This window comes from Palaemon carinicauda, chromosome 7 (genome assembly GCF_036898095.1).
Source record: "Palaemon carinicauda isolate YSFRI2023 chromosome 7, ASM3689809v2, whole genome shotgun sequence".
NCBI lineage: Eukaryota > Metazoa > Arthropoda > Malacostraca > Decapoda > Palaemonidae > Palaemon > Palaemon carinicauda.
The window spans coordinates 4,146,296-4,155,007 of NC_090731.1; positions in this window are offsets into that span (position 1 = coordinate 4,146,296).

The following is an 8,712-nucleotide window of genomic DNA, read 5'->3' on the forward strand; positions in this document are numbered from 1 at the left end:
CTCACTCAATAAAATGACGCTCGGGTTGGTTGAGCATAGAAATGTTTGAAGTCCAAAGTATGGAGTCAAAAACGGTGGATTCTTGTTCCCTAGTTTTTCAAGATATGTCCATTTTCCAAAATAGTTGATACAGTGGTAGACATAGGAGAGTGTGCAAACGAACTCAAGCAGATACAGATTCATATACACTCGGGCACACTGTTCCATCAAGTTTCTCTTCCTCTTATTTTGTTAAAGTTTCTATAGTTTATATAGAAAATTATTATTTTAATGTTGTTACTATTCTTAAAATATTTTATTTTTCCTTATTTCCTTTCCTCACTGGGGTATTTTCCCTGTTGGGTCCCATGGGCTTATAGCATCTTGCTTTTTCAACTAGGGTTGTTGCTTAGGATTTAATAGTAATAATAATAATAATAATAATAATACATTTTGAATTATTTTGGATCTGGTGTGATCCAAATGGTTGAAATCATCTCCATGTACCCAAGAAAAAGATGTCGGGGAGCAAACAGTTATAGGGAAGACAAAGTTTGTTTTTTGACGATCTGTTTTTGCAAACCTTTTGGATTTGTTCAATGTAGTTGAATTCAACCACAGGTTAGGAGAAGTTCTTTTTTTTTAAGGTTCTTGAAAGTCTATTATTTTGATTAGATAATATTAGTATTTGGTAATCAAGAATTTTAATTAATCATTCATATTCCTCATCATCATTTCCTCCTACACATCTTTACGCAAAGGGCCTCGGTTAGATTTCGCCAGTCATCTCTTTCCTGAGCTTTGAAATCAATATTTCTCCATTCGTCATCTCCCACTTCAAGCTTCATAGTCCTCAGCCATGTAGGCCTTGGCCTTCCAACTCTTCTAGCGCCTTGCGGAGCCCAGTTGAAAGTTAGGTGAACTAATCTCTCTTGGGAAGCGCGAAGAGCATGCCCAAACCATCTCCATCTACCCCAGTCATGATCTCATGCAAAATGTCCTTTTTTTTTTTTTTTTTTTTTTTTTTTACTTGATAACGTTTTTGTTAACTACTGTATTTATTTATTCTTTATGTATATTAAAAGTAGTCTCATTCATATTGCTTCATAAGCATGTGTGAACAGAAATAGAATTGGCCGCTGAAATAAGCTACTCGTTACCTAAAAAATTATATATTTGTATACACGCAATGTGTGTGTATGTGTGCGTGCTACTAATTATATATTTTTATACACGCAATGTGTGTGTGTATGTGTGCGTGCCCGTGCGCGCGCCCCTGGAAAATTCCTACCCCGAGAAAAATTCGAACATCTTCGCTGGATTTCTCCAGAATATAATGTTAGATATGTCACCTGCCATTAAGCTGGTAATGTAGGTAGAGGCTTGTCGAAATCTCCCGGCGCAGGACGCGGGTCCTTGAGGATCTGAAAGTCCTTAAGGAAAGGAAGAGACGTGAGTCAGCTTCTTAATCTCTTTTATGGGCATCATTATTCGTGATTTTAGCAGGGCCCCCCCCCCCACACCAGCCTTGGGGGGGGGGGGGTTAGAGAGGAGAGGGAGGGGGTCGTTTCTCATTGTCGTTATTGGGTCGTTTCGTCTCTCCTATGTCTTCTAGTATATTAGACAGTTTAGCCCAAGATCTCTCTCTCTCTCTCTCTCTCTCTCTCTCTCTCTCTTTGTCGTTTTTATACCTTCACCACGCATGTACGGTCGAGCAGGCCACATGTATAACACTGAAACATACACAACACGCCACACACACACACACATATATATATATATATATATATACACACACATATATATATATATATATATATTGGGACGTGCTAAGAAAGTTTGGGGGGCGTGGCCTGGGAACAGAAAGACCATAAACAGAAGCAAGTGGAAGGACATGTCCGAGGCCTTTGTTCTAGCAGTGGAATAGTAACGGCTGATGATATATATATATATATAATATATATACATTGTACTATATGTATACAAATAATAATGATAATGATAATAACACATAGCCTACATACTAAGATGCGTGTGGTTGCTTGTGTTTAAAAGGATTGAATTAGTGGTACATTTTTGTTTTACAAGTAATCGTCTTAAATTACATACTGAATAAAATGTATGTCAACATAAAATAGATAGTAAATATATGGTATCACGAATTTCAATTTTATGTCCCCTGGGAAATTTAATTTGGAAAATGCCCAGAAATATTTTATATTTTTTACAAGTTTTACCAAAATCACCTGACGACTTTTTTTTTTTTCCACCAAATATTGAAGTTGAAGGTCATACAACTATAGTCATTTTTTTATGGTGAGGCAGATTTGCACCGACTCGTAGGGGTGCCTTTTTAGCTCGGAGAAAGTTTCCTAATAGCTGATTGGTCGGAAGTAATTTTTGTCCGAATACTCCTGACCAAGGCTGGCGTACGGTACGGTACGGTACGGAGTACGGTACGGTACGGTTGATATTTAGCCTATAAGTACGGTACGGAATTACGGTACGGTAATTTTACCAAGGTACGGTACGGTACGGTTCAGGTACGAAAAAAATTGGGCAAATTCCGTACCCGTACCTTACCTTAGGCTTGGATATCTATCACTATCACTACGCAATTACTGTTAATGCATATTTGAGAGATCAGCAATTGACTGGACTAAAAAAAGATTCACTTGTAGAATACTAAGGTATTTTATATTTCATTTTGCAATATACTATGCATGTGTTAATTCCTTAATTAATATGTGACGTCTGTGTCTAATTCTTGAATTAATAACAACAAAAGTTTGAAGCATGACAAATATAATCCTATATTATGCTTCGGAAGAGTCTTCCCCCAGAAAAGACCTATGCTTAACTATGATCTATTGAGTGTGTCTGCTGCCAGTCTGCCACTACAAGTGCTGTTTACGTTGCGTTACGCGAGTCATTCACGTACAATACGTGAGTGCAGTGAGCCAGGGACCGACATTAATGATCTGAGTGACTCGGTCTCAGAGTGAGTGAAACAGTGAGTTGAGCTCTACACGGTCGTGCATTTGTAATTTGTGGTGTTGCATTTGTAAGTTTTAAGGTTTTGGTGTTGTATTTGTAAGTTTTAAGGTTTTGATGTTGCATTTGTAAGTTGTAAAGTTGTGATGTTGCATGTGTAAAGTTGTGGTGTTGCATTTGTAATTTGTAAAGTTGAGAGTTTGTGGCGGAAAAATACAGGAGCAGCTAATACTATTTTGATATATTCAGTACCGTTATCTTGAACTTTCCGGGGTTTTTTTTTCTCTTATTTGGCTGAACAATTAGGTATCATAGTTAAAAAAAGGATAAATAATAAGGTTTCACATGCAGGGTTGTGAACATCGGAATGTAGAGTAATTTGCTCGACTGCAAAAGGTAATTGATATAGATAATATGAAGTTGTGAAATAATGTATCTTTCTTTGTTTACCGTTATCTGCAGAATATATATATATATATATATATATATATAAAGATAGAGAAAGGTCTATAGACTGCAATATATATATATATATATATAAAGATAGAGAGAGAAAGGCCTATAGAAAGCAATATAAAGTGTATATATATATATATATATATATTTAAAGATAGAGAGAAAGGTCTGTAGACTGCAATATATTTATATATATATATATATATATATATTTAAAGATAGAGAGAAAGGTCTGTAGACTGCAATATATTTATATATATATATATATATATATATAAATAAATAGAGAGAGAGAGAGAGAGAGAGAGAGAGAGAAACGTCTGTAGACTACAATATATATATATATATATATATATATTATATAAATATATATATATATATATATATAATAAAGATAGAGAGAAAAGTCTGTAGACTGCAATATATATATATATATATATATACATATATATATATAATAAAGATAGAGAGAAACGTCTGTAGACTGCAATATATATATATATATATATATACACATATGAGAGAGAGAGAGAGAGAGAGAGAGAGAGAGAGAGAGAGAGGTAAACAGTAAAATAAAATACTATAATTTGATTGTCGTGAATTTTAATTTATAATATTTTCATATTGTTTTCCATGCAACGAAATCTCTGCAACTTTATGTATGTCTATACATACATATTATACATAGCCTACACATACGCACATAATTACATACAGTTTGATGAAAGATACAGATGTTAGGTGGGAGTCTGCAGGACTGTAATGGAGATTTATGATCTGTGCTTGTGTTAAGCTAGTGTCATAGTGCATATATTTCCTTTCTCCTCAGGTACCTCGCTTCGCTTTTGACAGTCTCTAGTGCCACCTGCCACCTTGTTCCAAATATGGGGAGGAAGCGTGAATTTATAGGCTGTAATTTCTTCAAAATCACGAAAACTACAGCAAAATGCACACTCTGTGATTATCTTTATCAACCAAAATCTGGCTCTGATGTGCATAGTAAACCCTTAATGGATCATCTGAAACGAAAGCACGAGAAGGAATTGAGCACATCTCAAGGAGAAAAGCGAGGGCAAATAACAAAATTCTTTAGTAATGCTGATTCCAATTCTTCGCAAAAAAAGCCTCGACTTCACAACATAACTTTTCATGCTAGCAAGGAGTATATTCAAGAGCTTGCAGTAGAAGCTGTAACAGTTAATGGGCTACCTCTGTCAGTTTTTGAAAAGTCTGCATTATCTAAGTTGATGGAACCTATATTGTCTAATGTAGGCATTTCACTTAATCGAAAAGCAACACGATCACTAACTATGCAAGCTGCTGAAAAAAAGATAGCAGAACTAAAACCTCATCTCAGCTCTCGCATGGTAAGCATCAAGACTGACTTGTGCACTCGTCGAGGACGACATTTCATAGGAATTAACATTCAAACTGTGATTGATGGTGAGCTGAAGATAATTACAGCGGCTGTAAAGGAAATGACAGGGAGAGCCACAGGTGCAGAAATACGTAAAGTCCTTCTTGAAAGTTTGCAGAAGTTTGGAATTAATGAGACAAATATATATACACTGACCACAGATAATGGAGCAAATGTTGTGAAAGCAGGTGAAATTATGAAGCAGAATTCAGTTACAATTACAATAACTGACGATCCTGACCAAGCAGAGGATAGTAGCGAAGATGAGATTATATGGGAAAATGTAGAGTATGCTTCCACTGACACAGAACAGTTAGAAAACTGGGAAGAGGCATTAAATCATGTCACAACAGCAGCTGATGGAGTCATTTCCGTTAGATGTGCTGCTCATACGTTACAGCTATGCGTGCATGATATGATCAACGGAAATCAATCTGTAAAATCTTTGCTAACTAAAGTGCGCAAAGTAGTGAAGAAAACCCATACACAGAATATGAGGTTAGTATTTAGAAAAAATGACAAACCACTGCCCAAATTGGATTGCGAAACAAGATGGGGCTCATCTTATGAGATGCTACAGAGTGTCATGGCAAGCAAATCTTTTTTATGCCAAATAGGACTTGCCAATGAATCTCTTTTGATACCTGAAGATGACTGGCAAACTATTGAAGACCTTTTACTCTGTCTCAAACCTGTGTACAATACGACCATTACCATACAAATGCAGAAACTGACTGCTGGAATGTTCCTTGGTGAGTGGTTAAAATGTAAAATGCTTCTGTCAAAATCATCTAGACAGTTTTCAGCCGACCTTATGACTGCCATGCAGAATCGAGAGCTTTCTCTACTCAACAATGCAGCATTCCTGGCAGCCATTTATCTTGATCCAAGATTTCAGTGCCTATTAGTTGAACCACAAAAAGATCTTGCAATGCTGCACCTCACTGCATTGTGGAAGAGAATTGTGTCATTGCAAAGCTCTAGTAATTTTCAGGATGATTTTACAAGAAAAAATGAAGAAAAGAACTTGAGTGAAAGCCAAAGTGGAAATGAAGAGAGCTCAAAAGATATAATTGACCAAATATTGTCTGCTGCTGATAACAACCGAAAAAGGGAGAGCAAAGTAGTGGATTATGATGCTTTGCGATTAACCGAAATAAAACAAACAATTAGGCATTTCAATAACTGTACTCGAATAGAAAAAAGGGAAGATATATTCACGTGGTGGAATAAACATCCACACCAAGATTTGAAGGCTATAGCCGAGGTAGCCCTTGCACTTCCTGTCACTCAAGTGAGTGTAGAGTGAACATTCTCAGGGTTGAGGTACATTTTGGATGAACTAAGACTAGGCATGAAGGATGATATTATAGATGCCATTATGTTTCTAAGATGCAATACATAATCAATTTGAACTCTTATGTTTGGTTAAAAGAAGGTGCTATTGGAAGGTATTTTCCTATAGCCTAGGCTACAAGCTTTATTTTATCAATGTCTAGAAAAACGATTTAGTTTATTTTATTACATCTTAACTTCTTAACTTTAGTTTATGAATGTTGAGAAAAAAATATTTAGCTTATTTTCTTAGATTGTAACTTTAGTTTATCAATGTCGAGAAAAAAAAAATTATTTTATTTTATTACATCGTAACTTTTGAATGTTGAGAAACAAATTAGTTTATTTTATTACATGGTAACATCAGGCAATGGTTTTAAGTTCTATTAATGGTTTGATTATTGTATATTGTTTTTCAAAATAAAATCCTTAAAAGAGGAAGTGATGGTTTCAATAATATTATTATTATTATCCAAAGAGTCACAATACTGGGAAATATTTTGAATAATATTTCATACACTATATTTCATGTTCTAAATATACGGTATGGTTTCATGGCAAAACATGTTTTATGAATCCAAAAGTGAGTACTCTTGGTCTTGTATTAAAAACAAAGGTACAGTATTAATATTTCTACAAATATCCTAAGCAGCAGCAGCCATTTTAGTACGGTAAAGGTACGGAATTACGGTACGGTATTTATTCCGTACTGTACGGTACGGAAAAATTATTGATAGTACGGTACGAAATTACGGTACGGTATTTTAGCCAGGTACGGAGTACGGAAAAACATTCCGTACCGTACCGTACTACCAGCCTTGCTCCTGACCAATTAGCTATCAGAAAACGTTTCCGAGCTAAAAGGGCATCCCTGCGAGTCGGTGCATATCTGCCTCACTAAAATAAATTGGCTATAGTTCAATAAATACAATAACAGCATCCAACTGAGGTCTGGGGAATTTGATCTTAAAGTGGTATATGAAGGATTCAAATTGTGTTGTCTTGTATTTCATTGTGTAGTGACTACTGGTGTGAATAATTTTAGAAACTGCTGTGTTTGTTCTGGTGTGAGGTCTTTTAGAAACTGCTGTGTTTTTCAGTAACTGCTGTGTTTGTTTCTGGTGTGAGTTCTTCTAGAAACTGCTGTGTTTGTTCTGGTGTGAGGTCTTTTAGAAACTTGTATGTTTGTCAGAAACTGCTGTGTTTGTTTCTGGTGTGAGTTCTTCTAGAAACTGCTGTGTTTGTTCTGGTGTGAGGTCTTTTAGAAACTGTTGTGTTTTTCAGTAACTGCTGTGTTTGTTTCTGGTGTGAGTTCTTCTAGAAACTGCTGTGTTTGTTCTGGTGTGAGGTATTCTAGAAACTGCTGTGTTTTTCAGTAACTGCTGTGTTTGTTTCTGGTGTGAGTTCTTCTAGAAACTGCTGTGTTTGTTCTGGTGTGAGGTCTTTTAGAAACTGTTGTGTTTTTCAGTAACTGCTGTGTTTGTTTCTGGTGTGAGTTCTTCTAGAAACTTCTGTGTTTGTTCTGGTGTGAGGTCTTCTAGAAACTGCTGTGTTTTTCAGTAACTGCTGTGTTTGTTTCTGGTGTGAGTTCTTCTAGAAACTGCTGTGTTTGTTCTGGTGTGAGGTCTTCTAGAAACTGCTGTGTTTTTCAGTAACTGCTGTGTTTGTTTCTGGTGTGAGTTCTTCTAGAAACTGCTGTGTTTGTTCTGGTGTGAGGTCTTTTAGAAACTTCTATGTTTGTTAGAAACTGCTGTGTTTGTTTCTGGTGTGAGTTCTTCTAGAAACTGCTGTGTTTGTTCTGGTGTGAGGTCTTTTAGAAACTGTTGTGTTTTTCAGTAACTGCTGTGTTTGTTTCTGGTGTGAGTTCTTCTAGAAACTGCTGTGTTTGTTCTGGTGTGAGGTCTTCTAGAAACTTCTATGTTTGTCAGAAACTGCTGTGTTTGTTTCTGGTGTGAGTTCTTCTAGAAACTGCTGTGTTTGTTCTGGTGTGAGGTCTTTTAGAAACTGTTGTGTTTTTCAGTAACTGCTGTGTTTGTTTCTGGTGTGAGTTCTTCTAGAAACTGCTGTGTTTGTTCTGGTGTGAGGTCTTCTAGAAACTGCTGTGTTTTTCAGTAACTGCTGTGTTTGTTTCTGGTGTGAGTTCTTCTAGAAACTGCTGTGTTTGTTCTGGTGTGAGGTCTTCTAGAAACTGCTGTGTTTTTCAGTAACTGCTGTGTTTGTTTCTGGTGTGAGTTCTTCTAGAAACTGCTGTGTTTGTTCTGGTGTGAGGTCTTTTAGAAACTTGTATGTTTGTCAGAAACTGCTGTGTTTGTTTCTGGTGTGAGTTCTTCTAGAAACTGCTGTGTTTGTTCTGGTGTGAGGTCTTTTAGAAACTGTTGTGTTTTTCAGTAACTGCTGTGTTTGTTTCTGGTGTGAGTTCTTCTAGAAACTGCTGTGTTTGTTCTGGTGTGAGGTCTTTTAGAAACTTCTATGTTTGTTAGAAACTGCTGTGTTTGTTTCTGGTGTGAGTTCTTCTAGAAACTGCTGTGTTT